General features: G+C 47.6%; 2 protein-coding genes across 3 annotated transcripts in view; one reads left to right on the forward strand and one right to left on the reverse strand.

Annotated features, from left to right (window-relative positions):
* Positions 1-23,300, reverse strand: part of GP1BB (glycoprotein Ib platelet subunit beta) — a 218,518-nt gene that overhangs the window by 76,702 nt on the left and 118,516 nt on the right. The window lies entirely within an intron of this gene.
* GNB1L (G protein subunit beta 1 like) overlaps positions 3,594-23,300 on the forward strand; it is a 70,551-nt gene continuing 50,844 nt past the window's right edge. For both annotated transcript variants that reach the window (XM_049764653.1, XM_049764654.1), the window contains exon 1: positions 3,594-3,660. The gene's annotated coding sequence lies outside the window, so the exon portion shown is untranslated. The remainder of the gene's footprint in view (positions 3,661-23,300) is intronic.

The raw sequence follows: 23,300 nt of genomic DNA on the forward strand, positions 1-23,300 counted from the left end.
TAAAAGTTAAACCAAACCAACCAACCAAACAAACAAACAAGGACATAGTTCTTCACACCTTTTAGGATGACTTTGACCAAAAAACTCACAGAGGACAGGGGCTGGGTTCAACCAGTGGAGCACGTGCCTTGCCTGGGTCAGACCTTGGGTTTGATCCCTGGTCTAGTCAGTACCTCAAGGGCAGCAACAGGTATGAGAGAAATCAGGGTCCCCCAGTCTTCATCCCTGACACTGTCACCATCACAAGCAGAGAAGAACACATCTGAGTGAGAGAACAGAGAGACAGTGGAACTGTTACTGATGGGAACAAAAAAGGGTCTGACCACTGTGGGAAAGGTTGGAAGCTCCTCAGCAAATTAAACATGGAATCAGCACACGTGTCAGCAATTCACTCCTAAATATACCTAAATGAACAGAGCAGAAACTCAAATTCATGCTTACCAAATAGTCTTTTATCAATTAGATGATTAATCTTGTATACGATTCAAAAACAATGCACACCAAGTATACAGAGAACAAAGCGAAGTGGTGGTTGCAGAAGGGAAATGAATGGGAAGTAAGTAAAATGGATAAAAGGGACCAAGAAAAACAGCATTCCTTGAATAAAACCAGTACATCTGGCCCCTACGATGGTAAATTTTTTTGTGTATACTTTACCACAATAAAAAAGATAGCAGGGAGGACATGGAATGATTCCTTAGTACAGAGCGAGGAGTCACACCCCTGAGCACCACTAGGGTGACCCCCAAACAAAACAAGATAGTAGGGGAAATCCAAAACTGATATTTGTATACCCAGGTTTATAGCCTCAATAGTCATAATGTAGCATACTATTATTTCCAAAAGATAGGAGCATCAAATATCTATCAAAAGGTAAGTGGATAAGCACAATGTGGTATATCCATATAATGGAATAGTATTCAGCCTTAAAAAGGCATGGAAGTCCTGGTATTTGCTCAACATGGTGAACCTTTAAAGCAGTGGTTCTCAAATAGTGGGGCATGTCCCCCGGGAGGGGGGCATAAGGCTCCATAAAAGGGGGTGCATTTGACCTCGACAAACACTGTCATAACAAGCTAAGCCCCATGTTTATGTCTCTGTATGTCTCGAGCTGAGAGTTGCTGTGTCCTGCTTACAACCCTGCTTCGAAAAGCTATGAATGGCAAAACATGCTTATTGTAGCCATTCATCCAGACTTCACCTCTGATTAAAAAAATCAGCTCAGGCCCGGAGATATAGCAAAGCGGTGTTTGCCTTGCAAGCAGCCGATCCAGGACCTAAGGTGGTTGGTTCGAATCCTGTGTCCCATATGGTCCCCCGTGCCTGCCAGGAGCTATTTCTGAGCAGACAGCCAGGATTAACCCCTGAGCACCACCGGGTGTAGCCAAAAAAAAAAAAAAAAAAAAAAAAAAAAAAAAAACCAACAACAACAAACAAACAAATCAGCTCAAATTATTTTATATATTTTTGTTTTGCAGGTTAAAGTTTCTTTGTTAAATATACTATTTACAGTCACTTGGGGAGCGTGAAAAATGTTTTCTTCTTCCTAAGGGGCCATGCAGAAAATAATTGAGAAGCACTGCTTTATTGTAGGGTGTGGAAAGATAATTCAGAGGATTAAAGCCAAGTTTAGTCCTGGCTATTACATGTCCCCTCTCAGCACTGCTAGGTCTGAGCACTGTACTGAGCCTAGTTAGCAAGCATGACACCAAGGCCCCTTGAGTACTTGCTTTGGGAGTCCCCTCCAAATACCAAACTTGATTTTGGGGGGGGGGTCACAACCACTGGTGCTCCTGGCTCTGTGCTTAGAAGTCATTCCTGGCAGGCATGGGGGACCATATGGGATGCTGAGATTTGAACCACCATCTATCCTGGTTCAGATGCATGCAAGGCAAACACCCTACCACTGTGTCATCCCAGCCATGCAAACTTGATTTGGGGGGGGGGCACACTCAGTGATGCTCAGGGGCTACTCCTGGCTATGGACCTATGGGACGCCGGGGATCGAACCGCAGTCGCAATCTTTCCCTGGCTAGCGCTTGCAAGGCAGACACCTTACCTCTAGTGCCACCTCGCAGGCCCCGAATCACGCATCTTAAAATGGTGGGGTTTGTCACATATATTTCATCACAATTTAAATATATGCATACATAGATTTCCTTAGAGAGAAAAGGGGAAAAAAAGGACCTTAAAGGCCTTCTCTGACAGTCTGGCCTGATGAATCTGTCTTTTTGTACCAAGCTGAAATGGGCTCCTTGCAGACAGACCTGGTTGAGTTGGCCTGAGCTGCCTAGCGCCTGAGGTAAGCCAAATTGTCAGGAACTCCCACTCTCCTTTGAGACAGGAAGTTTAAATTATCAGGTCAATTAGGAAAGATACAACCGAAAAATACAAGTTTCATTCACACTTCAAGGAGGTGTTTCCTGGCTGGGTGCCATTTTTATTATTTTTGGCGGAGATGGCTGAAAGCCCCACAGCCCAGCTGAAGGTACAATGTGATCTTTGATTCGCGTTTCAGAGATCAAAGACAACGAGTTTGGGTGTAAATGCAGATAACATTTCAGAGAGCCTTTCATGAAAGGAGTCACTAGACCAAAGCAGAAAGGGAACTGGTGTGTTACGTATGTTCTCCTTGAGAAACAATCCTTTTCCAGGGGATGCAGCAGCCGGTGGCCCCAGAGACGCCTGGTCTGCAACCATGTCCTTGGCCCATGGGGCAGTACGGCCTTGGGCAGTGGGGCTGGCACTCTTCCCCAGGGTCCAGGCAGCGCCTAGGTGCAGGGAGGAGAGTGGGCAGAGCAGGAGTGGATATCATCAATCTCATACTCTGTCCCCAACTTCTGGTTACTCGCTCCACTGGCAGCCCGCCCATATTCTGGGCTGGGTAGGTGGGTATAAATTCACCCGCAAAGAAATCTCAAAGGCCCCTGTCAAACGGTTCATCTTCTTGGGGGACCCTGTTGCTTTTGGATCCTAGAATGGAGATGTGCAGAATCTGGCCCTAACTATGGGGGTGGTGAAACATTTTGCTGCATGCACAATATCCCCCAAACTCCCTGTTGTCCTCGACTCCTCTAGCCTTTCAGTTGCATTCACACTTTTCCCCAATGCACAGCCACTGAGAGGCAGTAAATCACCTGTGCCGCAGCATCAGCGCCTCCTTCATCCTTCCCCAGGCGGGGGTGCCTCAACAGCCTGCAGCCAGCTCATTTCCCAGCCCGCTAGGCCCACACACCTCCAGCCAACGCAGCCGGTCCAGCGCCTGCGCACACAGACTTGTCAGTTTCCGTGGTACCCAGCACAGCGTGGGTGGGTGGGAGACTCAAAGAGGGATGTCGTCGACCTCCTTCCCATCATCCCCCGCGCCGCGCTGCGTTGGACCGCTTTAGGTACTTGGCGCAGGCGCAGACGCTGGGAGACCAGAGTGGGCGGAGTGTGCGCTACGTAAGGGGCGTGTCCTGTCCACAAGGGGGCGTGATCCGTACGTAAGGGGCGTGGCCCGGCGGTCCTGAGTCCCGGTCTCCGCTGAGGCTGGGGAGACCCGGAGTGAGCTTTGCCTCAGGGAGGCCGTTCTTGTCGCCCCGCTTTCTAGATAATGCTCTTAGACTCGCTTTCGGAGGGAGACGCGTGAACCTCGGCTGGCGCCTCGCGTCGCCACAGGTAAGTGGGTTCTTTCTGGGTTTCTCCGGAGTGAGGAAGGCGCGGGCTACTTGTCTTCAGGTGCAGTCACTGGCGCGGTGGGGGCGTGTGCGCATGCTCGGTCGTGGTGGTTTGCGCATGCGCATTGCTGCTGCCCGCCTGGGTCAAAAGCGCTGTATGGTCCAGCAAGATCCTGGATTTCTCTGTGCTTAGGTGGGATGGGGAGAGAAGCCAAGCAGAGTAGAGATGATCCTGCCACGGCTGTCGAGGGTGCTTAGAGTCAGGCCATGCAGCCTTCTCCCTGAAGTGCAGCAGGGCACCCACTGGCACGCAGATGACCAAGTAGGTAACAGCTGGCATCCTGAGTAGGGGGTGGGAAGTTGGGCCTCAGCCTTCCTAGTCCAGGTGAGGTGAGAGATCTGGGCAGTGGATATAGGGCATGGGATGCATTTGGGTCTCTTGAGAGCAGCGTCTGCCATCTGACCTGTGATTGATTTAGTAGTGGTGGCTGGGGTATGTGTGTGTGTGGCTCCTGATTCGTGCTTGCTCCAAGGACTGATTGGGATCATTTTGGGAATTGCATTCGTGTGCTGACCCTTGGGCCAATCCTGCTGGCTTGGCTTTCAGCAGCAGAAAGCTTTAAGGTGGAAGACATGCCCTCCTGGAGGAGAATCTCTACTAGAGAGATTCTAGAATGTTTAAATGGTGTCCTACATTTGGTTACAGCCTTCTGTGCTGATTCCAGTGTGCCAAGTACTACCTTTAAGGTCCTTTTGCAGAGGGGGTGACTTTGAAGAAATGAGGAAAAGATATGACTTGTGGGATTAGACAGTTTAGTGGAGTTTCAGGGGCCAGTGGCCGATGGGGTGTTTACGCAGGGAAATGCATTGGGGTGGAAGTGGCAGTGCCTACCTGGAGCATTTGGAGTTATGAGCAGAGTCTGGAAGGCCTGAGGCTAGAGAGCATATATAGGGCTCTTGGGTGCACCCACTGTGCTCCTCATTCTCTGACATATAAATGACGTGGTTTAGTTGTGTGCTTAATGGTTAGCATTCTGGGCAGCTGGCAATTTGTCTCCAGCAGGCTGTCTGGCTATAATTCATAACTGGTGTCGTGACATCTGGTAGTTAAACATGTCTCTAGAGCAGATTCAGTGGCCTCTGCTACTCATTGGCTATGTGTAGTAACAAATCTTGCTTCCAATCCCCCCCTCTTGGCGCCCCTGGGTGTAAAGTGTAAGGCACAGGGTCATTGTCTAAGCTTGTGGAATGGAGTGCCCAATGAAGGTTGCTGTAACTCTTTTGACATGCTTCTAGAACCAGACCATCTAGGAAAGCCCAGGGTGTCTGATCTGGACACATTTTTCTTTCCTGGGAGTGACAGCGTCTGTCTCCCATGTATCAGAGGTGCCCTTCTTCTGGGCCTACTCCACAGGTCCTCCTCAGGTTGGGTTTCCTCTGTTGCCTCCTCTAGCCCCCAGGTGATGGGAGGCTCTTTCCTGCTCTTCTCTGTTTTGTTTGGCATAGGTTGCCTTGCATGGTGACCCATAATCTGACAGTCCCATCAGCTTGACTCAGTTCTCCTAAGGTCGTGGTTGTCTGCTCCCTGGGACACCCAGTTTACCACATCACTTCAGCCCACCTTTGTCCTGTTGTGTTTTGCTCATTCCATACCCTTTATCATCTTGTTCTCTCTTCTGCTTCTTGTTATTACTGAAGGAACTCGAATCCCACTGTCTGGTGATAGTGGGTGACAGCTCATTACCCCAGTGCACACCATCGGCAACAGGAAAATTGGCCTCTCCTGGGCTTGCCTTGAGCTGTGAGAATCCTGTGAGTGTATATTAGTGCTTGCATGTGTGTTCCACTTGAAGCTGAGGATCACTGACACCAGTGCTCATGTGGTAGCCAACCAGAAGGGGTTCCCTGTCTGAGCATGCCTGGCCCTGACCCCTCAGTCAACTTTCACTTGTGCACCTCTGCTGCCTCTCCATGGCTGCTGGACCAATTTTTGATCCTGTGGGCAATTTGATACCCTTGTGCTTCAAGTGCTTCCAGTATAATTCCAGCCACATCCATGAGATTCTTGGACATTTGACAGCCTGAATCCAGGCTACAACAGCTCCAACCTCACCAGAGCCCTGCCTCTGCCAAAGGATTCTGAGATCTTTTGCCAGGATCTTGAGGAAACTATTCAAGACCCAGACTATTTTTCTGAGGCCTATGCTCCTATGTCCTGCCTCCTGCCCTGGACATCAAGCAGGCATTTGACAGTTCCAGATGCATTTACTGTTGAGAACTTACCTAGGTTCTGGGGACCCTAGAACTCATATGGCTACTGTCCCCCGACCTGTAATAGCTGGTCTGTTCACCTCCTCTGCTTCTGACTCTGCACCTAGAAATGCTTTACTTGAGCAGCAGCTGACTAGAGAGAATCTTCTGCCATGATCCGTGCTGTGGGGCCAGTCTCTTAGCCAGGGTGGATGAACTTCCAACCTGCCTCTGCTTGAGAATCTGCTGGCCTTTCTCTCCAGAAACCAGACCCAGCTTGCCCTCGGAGTGCAGAACCCCACCTATAAGAAGAGGTTTCTGAGACCATGGAAAGCCAAAGTCATCCTTGGATTTTTGACAGGTGTTCATGGACACTCTTGGGGACCCACCTGCAGCCATGGATTTCAAGCATGATGGCGCAGGTGTAGCAGCACTCTTCCTGGTGAGGTGACCCCGGTAGCCCTCTGTATAGTGCTGCCAGGAGTTGCCCAGTCCACCCACCCTGTTTCTGGGTGCAGAGCTATGTTGATCAAAAACCTCTGCTCAGTAAGAATGAATTGCTCCCCTGCATCCTCATCTCTGGCAGAACGGTGGCCTCTGTCTCGTGTCTCTGACAAGTTCTCACTCGCCCCGCCTCTGCCTCCACTGGGCTTCAGCTATAGGCCTGAATCTTTTTTTTTTTTTTTTTTTTTTTTTGGTTTTTGGGCCACACCCGGCGGTGCTCAGGGGTTACTCCTGGCTGTCTGCTCTGAAATAGCTCCTGGCAGGCACGGGGGACCATATGGGACACCGGGATTCGAACCAACCACCTTTGGTCCTGGATCGGCTGCTTGCAAGGCAAACGCCGCTGAGCTATCTCTCCGGGCCCCAGGCCTGAATCTTTTATTTTTTGTTTTTGTTTTTGTTTTTGAGCCACACCCAACATCACTCAGGGGTTACTCCTGGCTCTGTGCTCAGAAATCGCTCCTGGCAGGCTTGGGGAACCATATGGGATGTCTGGAATTGAACCTAGGTCTGTCCTGGTTGGTTACATTCAAGGAAACTCCCTACCGCTGTGCTATCTCTGGCCCCAGTATGCCTAAATCTTTTAATGGGGGGTAGGGGGGTATCTCACTTGGTGATGCTCAAGGGTTACTACTGGGTCTGCATTTCAGGAATCACTCTGGTACTTGGGGGCCATATAGGGTGCTGAGGATCAAACCAAGGTTGGCCCCATGCAGGACAAGAACCTTACCTACTGTACTATCTCTCTGACCTCATGTAGTCCTATATCTTGTAGTATCCTCTTATGGACAGACCGCTCAAAGTCAAGCTCCGTCATATTTGTGCCATCACTGTCACCCCGAAGAGGCTAGGCACTTCCTCAGCCCTGCAAGACTAGGCTGGATCTGTCATGCCATCCCTGTTGGGATCTGCTCCCTGCCTGCAAAAAGTGACCTCTTGCATCACCCTGTTGGAGTAGGGTGATATCTTGGCTGAGAGAAGTGCTTTTCTGCCTCAATAGCTCTGGCTCTCAGGGATGCCTTGAGTACTCAAAGGAGGGTGCAGGCCCTCTCTCCAGTCAGCTCCATTCAGGGTGTTTTCTCCTATTGTCTGTTCACATTCTGGTGCCTAATTTTCTTCAGAAATTGGCCCATTTTTCAATCACTTCCAACTGCCCATGCTTTCCTCCCACTTTCTACTCTTCAGTTGGCCCTGCCCAGGCTTGCAAGGAGCCTTCTGAGCACTGAAGCCCTGTCCTGGAGTGGTTGTGTTTCTGGGTAGAAGACAACCAGGAGGGATTCCATTGTAGCTGGCTTTAGATGCCTGATACAGCTGTGCTCATCAGATTCGTGGTAGAACCTGTGATGTGAAGGTTGCAGACCAGCATAACCCTTAACTACCCTGGGAACCTGAGCACTGGCAGAGTCTCAGCCCCAGGCCTCCGGTGACTGGTGCCCAAGTGGTGGTGCTGCTGCCTCCTCTAGCAAGGGAGCAAGAGTCTGGTAGAGGGGTTGGGGGTGAGGAGGGAGAGAAGGAGGCTCAGCAGGTGAGTGTGGGCCTGCAGGCTAACTTCCCAGTGAAACGGGGTGCCTGGAGGCCCCAGAGGCCAGGGGACTGGAATGAAGTAAGACCTGTTCTATACACAGATGGGTTTTCAGACTCCCTCCAGCCAAGTTGAACATAGGAGAGGTATAAGATTCTACTCAGAGGGGCGGAGGGTCAAGAGCCCTTTTAGATTTTATAATTATGTAAACAAAAATCTGCACCTTCCTGAAAAGCAGGACAAAAAGTTAGCTATAAGAAATACCTAAAAGTAAATACTAAGACCAAAAATACTAATGGTAAATAACTTTTTAAGAAAAGGAGATATTGGAATTTTGGGGGGTAGTCACCCCTGGCTCTGTGCTCACGGATCACTCCTGTAGAGGATTGGGGGACCATATGTGGTGCCAGGGATCGGAATCAGGTCAGCTGCATGCAAAGCAAATGCTTTAACTTTTATACTGTTGCTTCATCTATACTATGATTTTGTTTCGGTTTTGGTTTGGGGCCATTTCCAGCTATACTCAGGGCTTATTCGTGGCTCTGTACTCAGGAATTACTTCTGGCATAACTTGTGAGACCATATGGATGTCATTGAACTTAGGCTGGCCACATGCAAGTTAAACACATTACCTGCTGTACTATGTTGCTCTGGCCCCAATTTATGTTTTATTTATTTTGTTTAAAGATAGGTAAACAGTTGCAAATCTCGGAAATAGGTGGTAAATGACATAATTCCCAAAACAACACAAGTATGCTGATAGGAAATTTTGTGTTTTTTTTTTTTTTTCCTTTTTGGTTTTGGAGGGCCTATACCCAGCAGTCCTCAGAGACTATACCTGTTCTGTGCTGTGTGGGGGGGACCATGTGTGGACCAGAATTTGAAATGGGAGTAGTTGTATGCCAGTAAGCACCCTAACTTTCCTACTGTGTCTCTCTCTGGTCCTTAGGTGCTGTTTTGATTCTGGCCTGAAGTGGAGAGTTCAGGATGTCTTATTCAGTACTCTGTGGAGGATAGGGATCCCTCCACTGCCTTGTTGTGTGGTCACTCCTCTCGATGTCTGGGACACACTGCTCCCTACCACCCCATTCCCTTTGAACTGGCCTTCTAGTAGGCCGGTGTCAGTGACTGTATCAAAGCTGACAAGAACATAGCTCCTCAAGCCATGATCTGGAACTAGTTCCCCTGAGCCAGTTAGCTCTCCTGTTGTGTTGCTACTGCCTTGTCTCTGCAAATGGGGCCTGAAGTGGATCCCTTTGGCTCAAGATTCTTTGGAGGGCTGGATTGGTGGTGCAAGCGGTAAGGTGTCTGCCTTGCGTGAACTAGATTAGGACGGACCACAGTTCGATCCCACAGCATTCCATATGGTCTCCCAAGCCAGGAGCTATTTCTGAGGGCATAGCAGGAGTGATCTATGAGCGTCACCCGGTATGGCCCAAAAACAAACAAACAAAAAAAAATTCTTTGGAAAGTGGAAAGTGGATCCTCTTTATTCTCTTAGGCTCTTGCCTCTGGGAAGGCAAGTGGTGGTCCCCAGCAGCTAAGACCCAGCTTCTGTTCTTGGGAGGAGAGGAGCAGCTGGGAGAGCTCCAGTCTGGATTTCCCGACAGGCAACATGTGTGATGGGGCAAACAGGCTGCCTGGCTGGCTTCCTGCGGGCAGCAATGCTCTGCCTGGTTGGTAGTTGGTTGGTTTTTTCACTCCTCAGGGGAAGAGTACAAAGAGCCAGGAGGTGAGACCCTGCTCTGTGCTATGGGATGAAGGTCCTCCTGTCATATGCCACAACCAGCACACCACACATGGTCGACTGGAGAAAGGTGTGCCTTTGAGCAGCCGCCTGGCAGGGCGTACTGAGTATGCTTGGGACCACCACGTCTGTCCCCTGTCCCTCCACTTCCATGAGAGATATCCAGAGATTTTATTTCCTAAGGCAAAGACATAGCAGGTTTGGGTAGAAGTACTTTTGAGAAATACTATGACCCAGGCACAGTTCTCAGAAAGGAAGCATTGATGAGGTGTTCCTGTGAAATGCTAATAGATGTGGACTGGCTGGAGAGATAGCAAAGTGGTAGTGCCTTGTATGTGACCAACCCAAGATGGACCCTGGCTCAATTCCTAGCATCCCATAGGGTCCCCCAAGCCTGCCAGGGGTGATTTCTGAACTCAGAGCCAGGAATAACCGCTGAGCGTGTGACCCAAAACAACAAAACAAACAAATAAAAAAAAAAATTGATGTGGACTGGTGAACAGAGTGAAGAGAACTTTCATTTAGAGCCAAATACATACAGGAATTTATCTGCATCACTGTTCACCTATATTCCAAATGGATAAAAGATTCAACATTGGGGGGGAGTTCACACCTGGCAGCACTCAGGAGTTACTCCTGACTCAGCACTCAGAAGTCACTCCTGGCAGGCTCGGGGGACCATATGAGATGCTGGGATTTGAACTGGGGTCCATCCTGTGTTAGCTGCGTGCAAGGCAAACACCCTACCCTGTGCTATCACTCCAGCCCCGAAGGATTCAACATTTTATAAATTTACTGGTACTACAGTGAAATATGAGTGAAATTTCTTTCTGCCTGTGATCCAAGAATGGCCAGTTTAGATCCTCAGTGTTCTGGAGAAATAGGCTCTCCATTGCCTTGGTGGGAACACCCAGTACTTCTCTTGGCTCCAGTGACATTTCTGGACACAGATGCTGATCACTTTCCTGTGTGCAGATGAGCATTGCTCATTCTGTGATGGGGTGGGGGTCTAGCGTGGTGGACTTGAGCTTGGTCACACCTGGTTTCCCCCACTTGCAAGCTGCCATTTCTTGTTGTCACTTGAACTCTCTGCATTGTCAAGGCAGTGTGTCCTCCCAGAAAAGATCAATAGAGGGCTGGAAGAGAGAATGCCTGTGCAGTGACCTGAGCCCTGATGACTGCCAGGTGGGCATCATTGCATTATTAACAGCAATGCTGGGGGTGACCCAAACCTCCAGCAGTGTGCAATGAGATGACCAGAACTGCCTCCGCATTTACCCAATTGTCACGGTCAGAACAAGCCAGGTTTTGCTGCAGTAACAAACACTTCCGTCAACTCTGCTTAGTTCTTGCTCACTGTCACACACCTTTACCCAGTATTTCTTCTTCAGGGACCTGTACCAACAGGAGCTTCACAGACATATTTCTCCATGTCCATGAAGGTAGAGGAAAGAGTACATGTCACTTTTCATCTGTTCCTGCAGCCAAAAGCAGCTGCGTTTTGGGACTGCTCCTGGCCTTACTTGGGAGACCACGTTGAACCTGGTGCTCCAGCCCTTTGGTCATATCCCTGATTTTTCTGAAACCTCTGGCTTCTTACCATGTCCTCACAGGGTTGGCCTCTGTGTCTCTTTCTGTACCTTATATAGACACTGTACATGTGTAAGAGCTCGCCTGTAATCTCATTTAAATTTACGCAACTCTTCTGTGTTTTTTATTGCCTTTAAAAAAACAATGACAAATGTTTTGTTGAGGCAGCATTTGTTGGAGCTCTGAGGTTATTCTGACTCTGTTCAGGGGGCTCTCGTGGTACCCTCAAAGGTGCCAAGGATCCAGCTTGGGCCTCCTGCACGCAAAGCATATGCTCAAGTCCATTGAGCAGCCTGCCTCCCTCTTTGAAGGTCTTCTCTCCCCGTGGAGTCATTCTGGGATGTTGGGGTTGGGGCTTCAGCATGGGAACTTAGTGAGACAGTTTGTCTCTAAAATGCCCAGGATGGGTCTTGTCCATGTCAATGGCTGCTCTGAGCTGCCATAAGTGACTGGTGCCCAAGTGCAGCGCCTGTCTTGGCTCTGAGTTAGGAAGTGTGTGGTGCTGTCTGCCTAGGGGACAGGCTATTTTTCCAGCTGTGACCATTTTGCTTAGCCCTTGGGTCACATACAGTGCACTTTGGAAGAGGCTCTGCTGTTACCAGATGGGCAAGTAAAGATTGAATCCCTGACCCAGTATCCTGGCTGTGAGACGGGAGTGAGAAATAAAAGGACGCATGCAGCGTTGTGTGGGTTCATTTGCACATGTGGCCGGCTGTGGGCTCACTGATGTGGGAACCTTTCCCGTGGGGCTAGACCTCCAGCATCAGGTGCCAGGGACATGTTGGGTCTATCCTGCCTCTCTCAGTGCTCTGGCTTTATAAGTGACTTCATTATCAGGTAGGGAAGTGGCCCTCTCCCCCACAAAGCTCTTCAAATTATTTATTTTTCCTTTGTGGGGCTAAGAGTTGAACCCAGGGCCTCACCTGCAAGGCAAGTGTCTGCCAGTGAACTGTACTATATCCCTGACTGGCTTGCGTATGCATCTTTTCGCTAACTTGGAGTGATGTGAACTGTGACCAACAACCTCTCCTTTCTGGTATCTCAGGATTGCCTGCCCAGTGCCCCTCTGGACGACGCCTTGTGTCTCTCTGGACAACAGTGTCCTCATGCACAGATTGATGTAGAGAGCCTTCATCAGCTTGCTCTTCCCTCCCAGCTGTGGTGGTGCTTTCCCAGAGCTGGGGCCAGTGGGCCAGGCTCTAGGTACTTGGTTGGGAGCCCACTGTGCTGCTCTGCCTGGCTCCTGTCTGTAGGAAGCTGAGTTCTTCATACAGGGGCTCTTCTCAGGACACCTGCTGGCCGTTGGCAGGGCTGCAGCTCTGGGACCTCTTGATGCCTTAGCACTGGAATAGAGGTTTCCTCAGTAGGGTGGTAGCCTTGAGGGTCGGGGACTCAATTCACAGGAGTTGGCTGCCACCACCCTGTGCTGCCTTCTGAGGTCGGCAGCTTTGTCACTCTGAATCCCCTGGTTCCTCAGGGCACATGGAGTTGAGGGGAGGGGCAGTGGCAGGGCAAGTAACCCAAGGCTGGGCGAGGTGTCGCTGCCCCACCTGGTCCAGGTGTTTCACCTTACCTGCCTTGGTTCCTGGTGGCTGTCCTCCCCTTCAGTCCAGAAACAGAAGTTCATTTCTCACTGTCACTAATGAATGAAAGGCACAGTTTCTGGGCTATACTCAGTCTGAGCCCCCTTTCAGCCAAGCTTACATGTGGCTGTGAGCAAAGGGATCCATTGTACAGTGTCCTTATATCTGGACCCATGGGGCTGGTAGGTAAGGGAGTATGATAGGCTGCAAGGACAAAGTGGCAGTGGGTCCCAATTGAAGACCTGACCTCTATCAGAGAGTAACACCAGCTCCGAGCTCAGGGCACCAGCCTTTGCAGTTTGGCCAGTTCTGGACATCCGAGCCTGTATTCCCACTTGTCATTCGTGGCAGATGCCTGGTAGAAGAAGCCCCCAGGCTAGCAGTGGCGCTCAGGAATGGGCCCCTCTTCTAGAGCGGAGCTTTCTGTGTGTACACAGGGACAAAGAGCTGGAGCTGGCAGCTTTCCCAGTCCTACCTGTAAGTGTGGGGTCAGGCTGGCTGAGAATACCCTCGCTGGCCGGCCTTCCTTCCTGCCGTCTCTGAAGGGCTCCCCACATGGCACCCCGCATGGTGGGGGTCAGGTGCCCTTTGTAGAAGCTGGAGGTACCTCTTCATGCAAAGGCCTCCTTGCTCATCCTGCTACCTAGCAGCCCCTCACACTTACAGTTCCTCAGGCCACCCCTGACTTTGCCCTTGTCCCCTTGCAACTTTCCTTCCCACTATGAGAAGACTGGCCTCTGACACCTCCCCTCTCCTGCCTGGGAGACCTGGCTGTTGTGGCGCCCCCAGCAGGACATGGCTGGTGCAACAGGAAGGCCATGCTCACTGCCTGCCAGTCATCCACTCCATACCTGCTACTCTGGGTGCCTCCCACCCCAGGTTTTGCTACATGGACACACGGACACACACACACACACACACACACACACACACCCCTCTTGCTGCTACTCTGCGCGCGCGTGCGCGCACACACACACACACACCTCTTGGACACACACACACACACACACACACACACACACACACACACACACACACACACACACACACACACACACACCTCTTGCTGCTACTCTGGATGCTTTGCCTTCCACCCTGTTTCAACTGTATAGACCTCCTTCAGTGAGCGAGGACTTGCCCTCGGGCGTGACCTGTCTGGCAGCTCAGTCTTGGGCTCCTGGCAGGCACACTCGGGTGTCTGCCATGTGCACCCACACATCAGCCCGCATAGGCCTTACTGAGCCTGAGGTCTGGCTTAGCTGGAGCTGGGGTCCAGGGCCTGCCATGCCTGGGGCAACTGCTTATCCTTTGAGGCACAGGTTGCCCGGAAAGCTGCCTCTTGCCACCCCTGCACACACCCAGGCAGTCCCCCTGCTGGGAAGGGGCCTCATTGGGATAAGCACTTGCTGCCCAAGGGGGAAGGCGGTGCAGGACAGTGCCCAGCTCCCCCAAAGCAGGGGGCTCCTGGTTAGGGAGCCTTCCTCCCTGCCCCGTCCTGGCTGGCCGCATCCCGAGACCCCTCCCCACAATCTACATCTTTGAAGCCAGGGATACTGACAGAGGATTCAATGAATCCAAGGTCGCCCTTTGGGCGCTGACAGATGCCCGGCCACGATACTATTTCTGATTTAATAACCGAATGGGAGGCTGGCCCTTGGTAATAATTAGGGCTAATTACTGAGGAGGTGTTGACAGACGAGCTGAGAGGAAACAAACTACCTTTATCCCGGGGCTTAGAGTCAGATTACCGGCCCGCTGCTATCTGCCCCTCAGAAAGGAGACGCTTCCATCACTCACCGAGGCTTCAAAGGGCCCTGACAATCGCTGGGCGCGGGAAGGAGCTATGAAGTGCGCCTTTGACTCTGCGCGGCCCAGCAGAGCCCGGACCAGGAATGGTCTCTTTGTGCAGTTTGAGTTACCCTGGGCAGAGCTGCCTCTTGGGCCCAGGGCTGGGGAGGGGCTGCAGTGGGTGAGGGCAGGGCTGGTGCCGAAGCCAGACCCACCCAGTCTGGGGCCAGCCCTGTCCCCCAGCGCTCTCTGGTGGCCCACAGGTTTTCACAGGGAACTGGCACCTTCTCTTTGGATCAGGCTGTGTCTAGTGCTTTGTGGCTATGAACTGCAGGCATTGGGATAGTGATTGTACCCCTTGACCCTTCTGGGTGTCTATAGCCATTAGCGGTAGGTCTGACCTTCTAAGAGGGGCCATGTCCTTGGCCTTATTGGTGGCAGGATGACCTCTTCGGGGCCAAGTGTCACTAGGCTGTCCATACTGTGACCAGATCAGTAGTTAATTGACTTGAGCAGATAATAACTATCTGGGGGGAGCACAGCCAATGAGTTGGGAGGCATTGTTTTAATTAAATGGGAGAAATGCTTAAACATTTCCATTAAAAACTTTTTCCCCCCTTTTTTGGGGGGAGAGTCACACCCAGTGGTGCTCTGGGGTTACTACTGGCTCTGCGCTCAGAAATCACTCCTGGCAGGCTCGGGGATCAATATGGGATGCCAGAAATCAAACCACTGTTTGTCCTGGGTTGGCCACATACAAGGCAAACGCCCTACTGCTGTGCTGTTTCTCTGACCCCAAGCCATTAAAAAATCTTGGAAGTTACTTAGAGTAGCATAAGAAGCAGCTCTGAAGCCAGAAAGAAATAAATCTAAATAGGAAACTAAGTTATTATATTGTGTTCGTGGTGAATCCATATTATTTTTTAATTATCTTTATTTAAACACCGTGATTACAAATATAATTGTACTTGTATGATTACAGTCATGTAAAGAACACCCCCCTTCACCAGTGGTGAATCCATATTAATGGTAGCATTAAGTGTTGCTCATGAGGGGCCAGGGAGAGATAGCATGGAGGTAGGGCATTTGCCTCACATGCAGAAGGACAGTGGTTCAAATCCCGGCATCCCATATGGTTCCCATTCTTGCCAGGAATGATTTCTGAGTGCAGAGCCAGGAGGAATCCCTGAAGATCACTGGTGTGACCTAAAAAAAAAGTGTTGCTTACGAAAAATGGGACACAGAAACACTGGGCAGTGTAGTTGATTCAGAAAGGGACCAAGAGGGCAGAGAGATGGTCTAGCAGGTAGGACGCTTGCCTTGCAAATGACTGACCTAGGTTCAAACCCCAGTATCCCATATGGTCCTTCTAGCCCACCAGGAGTGATTCCTGGGTGCAGAGCCCAAAGTAATGCCTGAACATTGCTTAGTGTGCCCCCCTCCTCAAAAAAAAAAAAAAGAAAGAAAAAGAAAGTGACCAAAGGTCACTTTGACTGGTCAGGAGGTTTCTGCCCTGCTACTGTACTAAATATCATTGTCCTGTAGGAGAGAGGTGCGTAGCTACAGCAGGACGTGATACCCAGCTGTTTTGCTGACCCCAGCCTGATTCTTTGTTGCTTACCCAGTGGCTCTTTGCTATGCCCACATACTGGCTAGGTCAGCATTTGGTCACCTGTTTTCTTGCCTTCTCCTCTCTGCAGAGATATCTAAGCATTTCTTAGACTGCCCTCCCTTTTCTGGCCTGAACAGTTTGGGGGACACTGTGTGGACTGGAAGGTGTTCCCTGTTGGCCTGATCACCTGGCCAAGCTTGTGGCCTTTGGGGATCTTCACTCACTGTAGCTCTTTTTCTCCTTTGAGAAAGGGGCCTTTGGAATAGGTAACCAGTGTGCCCAGCCCCATGCTGGGTTGTGAGCTTCACTTCCACCCAGGAGAGAACAGTTTCTTAGATTCTGCTGAGATTGGTTTACTCACAGTTCCATCTACTCATTTATTCAGTCTTTACAACAGTATGAACTCTTGACATTTGTGATTATGATTATGATGACATGTGTTGGAGTAAGACCTCACACTGCCCACCACAAAATCTAGAATCAAAAACTTCTCTTTTACTTCTCTCCTGCCCCGCCTTTAAAAATTAGGTTTTGAGGGGGCCAGAGAGATATTACATTAGGTAAGACATTTATTTGCCTTGCACACAGCTGATCTGAGTTCGATCCCTGGTGTCCCATATGGTCCCCCGAGCACCACCAGGAGTGATTCCTGAGTGTAAAGTCAGGAAGAATTGTTTAATTTGCTGTTGTGATTTTGTTATGTGAAGAATAACTGATAGTTCATAAAGTGCATATATTTAAAGTCAATAATTTGTTAAGCTTCATTACCCATCATTGCTCAAAATACAGAACCCTAGGGGGCCAGAGCAATGTGGTAGGTTGTTTGCCTTGCACAAGGCCAACACAGGACGGACCCTGGTTCAATTCCTGGCATACCATATGGGTCTCCCAACCCTGCTAGGAACTACTGAGGGAAGAGCCAGGAATAACCAACCCCTAAGCACCACTGGGTATGGCCCCCAAACCAAAAATAAATAAATAAACAAACAAAAAAACCTGAAACCTAAAATTTTCTCCTAAACTTTTGTAATGCCTGTTTCCCCACACTTTTTCCCTCTCCCCAGGTTCCCATTCTTCTACTTCCTGCCACTTCATTAGTTTATGATTTCTAGTTTACAGAAGTAGGAGGACAGAACTTACTTTGTTTCTTTCTTTTCTTTTTTTTTTTTTTTTTTTTTTTCTTTTTTTGTACAGCAAAATTATTTTGAGAGTCATTCAGTGTGGAAGTGTGTACATGTACTTTGCATCTTTTGAGGGGCATAGGTACCGGGCTTACTCCAATACTCAGGGCTGACTCCTGACTGCTCAGAAATCACTTGTGGCGGGGCTTGGGGACCATATGGGATGCCAGGGATTCAACCTGGTTGGTGGAGTGCAAAGCAAGTACCTACATGTTTAACTATTGCTCTGGCCTCTGGATAATTGGTTTCTAATTATAATAATTCTCATATGTAGCTAGTGAATTTTATTTTGCATTTTATTTATATTTCTCTATTAACCAGAAATGGTAAGTGTATTCTCAGTCCTTATTTTTCATTTGCATCTTTCTTTTTCTGAAATGTTCAAACGTATTTTGCCCCAATTTAATATTTTGTTTTTTTTTTTTACTGAATTTGGAGAATTATTAATATATTTTGTATATAAACTCAGCTGGCCATATGATTTGCAAATAGTTTCTCCCAGTCTAGCTTTTTTTTTTTTTTTAATTTTCTTAATACTGTCTTCAAATATTAGATAATTCTAGTTTGGTTGGATACATTTCTTAGGTGTTTTTTTTTTTTTTTTTTTTTTTTTTGCTTTTTTGAACATGTTTATACTGTTTAAAAGTCACATACGGAACCAGAGATATAATACAGTGGAAATACAAAAAAGGAAAATGAGCAAAGATTTAAATGTACATTAAAATTTTTTTTTCTTTTTTTTTTGCTTTTTTGGGCCACACCCATTTGATGCTTACAGGTTACTCCTGGCTAAGTGCTCAGAAATTGCCCCTGGCTTGGGGGGACCATATGGGATGCCGGGGGATCGAACCGTGGTCCTTCCTTGGCTAGCACTTGCAAGGCAAACACCTTACCTCTAGTGCCACCGCCCGGCCCCTAAAAATATTTTATTTTAGTCACCATGATTTACAATACTGATGATGATACGGTTTCATGCAGACAACATTCCAACCCCACACTCTCCACCAGAGTGTTGTGCTGCTCCCCCGTGACCCCCCCCCCCCCCGTTGCATGTCTGCCCACCCCCACCCCATCTCCTTACCCTGGTAAGCCCAGTTCTGTCTCTATATCATCTCAGCTTCTATTGCCTTTGGACATTTCTTGTTTTCTTTGTTTTTTTTTTTAAGATATATATAAAATCTTTATTTAGGGGCCAGAGTGGTGGTGCAAGCAGTAGGGCGTTTGCCTTGCATGCATTAACCTAGGACATACCTTGGTTCAATCTCCCAGTGTCCCATATAGTCCCCCAAGCCAGGAGCAATGATTTCTGAGTGCATAGCCAGGAGTAACTCCTGAGTGTGATTGAGTGTGGCTCAGAAAGTAAAAATATAAAATAATAAAATATTTATTTAAGTACCATGATTACAAGCATGTTTGTGTTGGGTTTCAGTCATAAACAGAATACCCCCCCTTCATCAGTGCAACATTCCCACCATCAATGCCCCCCTCCCTCACCCCTGCCTGTATTTGAGACAGGCATTCTACTTCTCTCACTCACTAAGATTGTCATGATAGTTGTTGGTGTAGTTATTCCCCTAACTGCACCACTACTCTTTATGGTGAGCCTCATATTGTGAGCCAGTTCTTTCGGCCCTCATCACTATTGTCCCTGATCTTCTTTCAGTTTTTGGGCTGGCTTTGTTCAGATCTGACTGTAGACTCTGCACTCAGGGATCAGTCCTGGTGGAACTCAGGAAGCTGTATGGGATGCCAAGCAAGTGCCCTGCCTGTTGTGCTATTGTTCCAGCCCCTTCTTTTTTTGCGGTGGGGTGGGGTGGGAAATACACAGGGTGACACTCAGGGATTACTCCTAGCTATGTGCTCAGAAATCGCTCCTGGCTTGGGGACCATATAGGACGCAGGGTATCAAACCGAGGTCCATCCTGGATCAGCTTCATGCAAGGCAAATGCCCTACTGCTGCACTGTTGTTCCAGCCCCTTCAGCCCTGTGTCTTATTCCCTTAACTATGGTGTTTTTTTTTTGTTTTTTTTTTTGGTTTTTGGGCAATACCTGGTGGTGATCAAGGGTTACTTCTGCTATGCACTCTATCATTTTTGTGGTGCTCAAGGGACCATTTGGGATGCCATCGATTGAATTTAGATCAGCTGTATGCAAGCCATATACTCTACCCGCTGTACTATCTCTTTGACTCCAACTCTGGGTTTTTATGACTCAGAATGAGGGAGATCATTCTGTGTGTCTCTCCTTCTGGCTGATCTTACTCAGCGTGATATTCTCCAGATCCCTTTATATAGCAGCAAATTGCATGGCTTCATTTTATTTTATTTTATTTTATTTGTTTTGCTTTTGGGGCTCAGGAGTTACTCCTGCCTATGCACTCAGAAATCGCTCCTTGCTGGGGGACCATATGGGACACCGAGGGATCAAACTAGGTTTGTCCTAGATTAGTGGCGTGCAAGGCAAACACCACCCATACTGCTTGCACCACCGTTCCGGCCCCACCTTTTTTCTTTTATAGCTGAGTAATATTGCACATGGTTTCTTTAGGCAGTCATCTGTCCTGGGATACTTGGGTTGTTTCAGATTTTTAGCTATCACGACTAGTGCTGCAATGAATATAGAAGCACAGATAAATTTTTCTGAATAGAGTTTTTTGGACCCTTATGGTAGATGCCAAGAAGTGGAATTGCTGGGTCACGGGGGATCTCAATTCTTAGTTTTTTTTTAGTGTATTCATTTTGTTTTCTAAAATGTTGAATCTATTGATGTTCCCATTAGCAGTGAATGAGGGTTCCTTTTCCCCACATCCATGCCAACACTGGATATTTTTTAAATTAGGTTTTTGGGCCATACCTGGTGGCATTCAGGGCTTACTCCTGACTCTGTTGTCACTCCTGTAAGACTTGGGGAACTAGATAGAGTGCCAGGAATGAACCCAGGTCGTTTTCATGCAAGGAAGCTCCTTACCTGCTGTACTATCTCTCTGACACTGAAGTTGTTTTTGTTCCTTTTGAAGTATGCCAATCAATGTGAGCTGATAACTCTCATTGTTTTGATTTTTAATTCCTTGATAAGGGATAAAGAAACATTTTTCCATATACATATTCATAACCTCTGTCTTTGAGGAAGTTTCTGTCCATTTCTTCTCTTTTATGCAGTGAAGAAGCATCTTGATTTATATAGTCCCATTTATATAGCTTTTCTTCCATTTCCTTGACCAATGGCATTGAATCATTGAGGATACATCTAGGTTCTGTGTCATATAGGGTACAGCCTATGTTTTCCTCAATGTAATTTCTGAATTTAGGTTTGATATTGAGGTCTTTAATCCATTTTAAATTGACTTGTGGGCTGGAGCAATAACACAGCAGTAGGGCATTTGCCTTTCACTCATCCCATATAGTTCCCTGAGCCTGCCAGGAGTGACTTCTGAGAGCAGAGTCAGGAGGAACCCCCGAGCAACACCTGATGTGGCCTCAAAAATACCCCCCCAAAATTAACATTTATGCAAAGTGTGAAACCAGGAGCTGAGTTCACATTTATTTATTTGTTTTCAAACACCGTTTGTTGAAGAATCTTTCCTTTGTTCCACTATGTACTTAGCTTCTATGTCAAAGATTATCTGTCCACATACCCGAGGGTCTATCCCTGGATTCTAATTCTGTTGCATGTATGTCTGTCATATTCCATTACCACATTGTCTTGATTATGTTGCTTCATAGTATAATTTAAAGTTGGGGAAAGAGGAGCTTCTCTTTTTCCTGCAATTGCTCTGGCTATTCAGGTTGAGGGTGGGTGTTATTATTTAGCAGCACTGGTTCTATGTTTTCAAAAAAGGTCATGGATATTTATATAGGGACTTATTTAAATCTGTCTAGCACTTTGAGCAATATTATCATTTCGACTATATCAACTTTTCTAATCCATGAACAGGGAATGTGTTCCCATTTCCTTGTGTATTCTTCTATTTATTTTAGCAGTGATTTATAGTTTTTATTATATAAGTCTATAGCTTCTTTTGTTAAACTGATTCCCAGGTATTTGATTTTTTTCTTTTGAGGTGCAGTTGTGAATGGAATTTTTTTTTTTGCTTAACAAAATATTAGCAAACTGAATTCAACAATATATCAAAAAGATCATACATCATGATCAAGTAGGATTTATTCTAGGGATCCAAGGATAACTTAATATACGTAATTCATTCAATGTAATACACCATATCAATACAAAGAAAGATAAAGACTATGTGATTATATCAAGAGACACAAAAAACCATTTAATAAGATCCAACATTCATTCATGATAAAAAAAAATCTCTTAAAAGGGGCATAGAAGGAAATTTTCTCAATATATTTAAAGCCATCTACCATGAACCAGTAGCCAACACAATTCACTGGTAAAAAAACTGAAAGCCTTCCTTCTAAGATCTGGCCTGAGACAAGGTTACCCACTCACTACTACTATTCAATATGGTATTGGAAGTCTTTGCCACAGCAATTAGGCAAGAAAGAGATTTAAGGATGTCCAGGTTGGGGGGGAGGGGAGTCAGATTATTCTTAGAAAATTCTAAAGACTTTAAACAAAAGCTCTTAGAAATAATAAACATGTACAGTAACAAGTCAGGCTACAAAAATCAACCCATGGAAATATATGGCGTTTCTGTATGCAAATACTGAAACAGAAGAGAAATAGGTCTTTTAAAAAGATAAACAGAGCTGAGTAGTACAGCCCGTAGAGCACTTGCTTAGCATGTGGTTGACTCAGATTTGATCCTTGACACCCTATTTGGTCCTGCCAGTGCAGATCCAAGAATAAGCCCCAAACAGTGCTAGATGTGGCCTCAAAACCAAACTGAAAAAAATATAAACATAGGGCTGGTGAGGTGGCGTTAGAGGTAAGGTGTCTGCCTTGCAAGCGCTAGCCAAGGAAGGACCGTGGTTGGTTCGATTCCCCGGCGTCCCATATGGTCCCCCAAGCCAGGAGCAATTTCCGAGCGCTTAGCCAGGAGTAACCCCTGAGCATCAAATGGGTGTGGCCCAAAACACCAAAAAAAAATATATATATATATATAAACATAATGGGCTGGAGAGATAGCATGGAGGTAGGGAATTTGCCTTGCATGCGGAAGGACGGTGGTTTGAATCCCATCATCTCATTTGGTCCCCTGAGCCTGCCAGGAGCGATTTCTGAGTATAGAGCCTGGAGTAATCCCTGAGAGCTGCTGGGTGTGATTCCCCCACCCCCACCCCCAATTCAAAACGAAACTGAAAAAAATATAAACATAAGGGGCCGGAGAGGTAGCATGAAGGTAGTGCGTTTGTGTTGCATTCAGAAGGATGGTGATTCAAATCCTGGCACTTGACAGAAGCAATTTCTTTTTCTTTTTTTTTTTTTTATATTAAAGCACATGATTACAAACATGATTATAGTTGGGTTACAGTCACAAACAGAACATCCCCCTTCACCAGTGTAACATTCCCCCTTCCCAATGGCCCCTTCCCCCTTCCCATCCCCTGCCTGTATTCAAGACAGGCATTCTACTACAGTTATTTGTTTTTAAGTTCAGTAAACTGTTTTTTTTTTTTCCTTAAAGGATAAGTGTTAAAAAAAAAAACAAAAAACAATAGTAGGGGCCGGGAAGGTGGCGCTAGAGGTAAGGTGTCTGCCTTACAAGCGCTAGTCAAGGAACGGACCGCGGTTCGATCCCCCGGCATCCCATATGGTCCCCCCAAGCCAGGGGCGATTTCTGAGCACATAGCCAGGAGTAACCCCTGAGCGTCAAACGGGTGTGGCCCCCCAAAAAAAAACCAAAAAAAAAAAAAAAAAAAACAATAGTAAAGGTGTGACAATGGCAATCGCCGTT

The sequence above is a fragment of the Suncus etruscus genome, chromosome 17 (assembly GCF_024139225.1).
Source record: "Suncus etruscus isolate mSunEtr1 chromosome 17, mSunEtr1.pri.cur, whole genome shotgun sequence".
In the NCBI taxonomy this organism is placed as follows: domain Eukaryota; kingdom Metazoa; phylum Chordata; class Mammalia; order Eulipotyphla; family Soricidae; genus Suncus; species Suncus etruscus.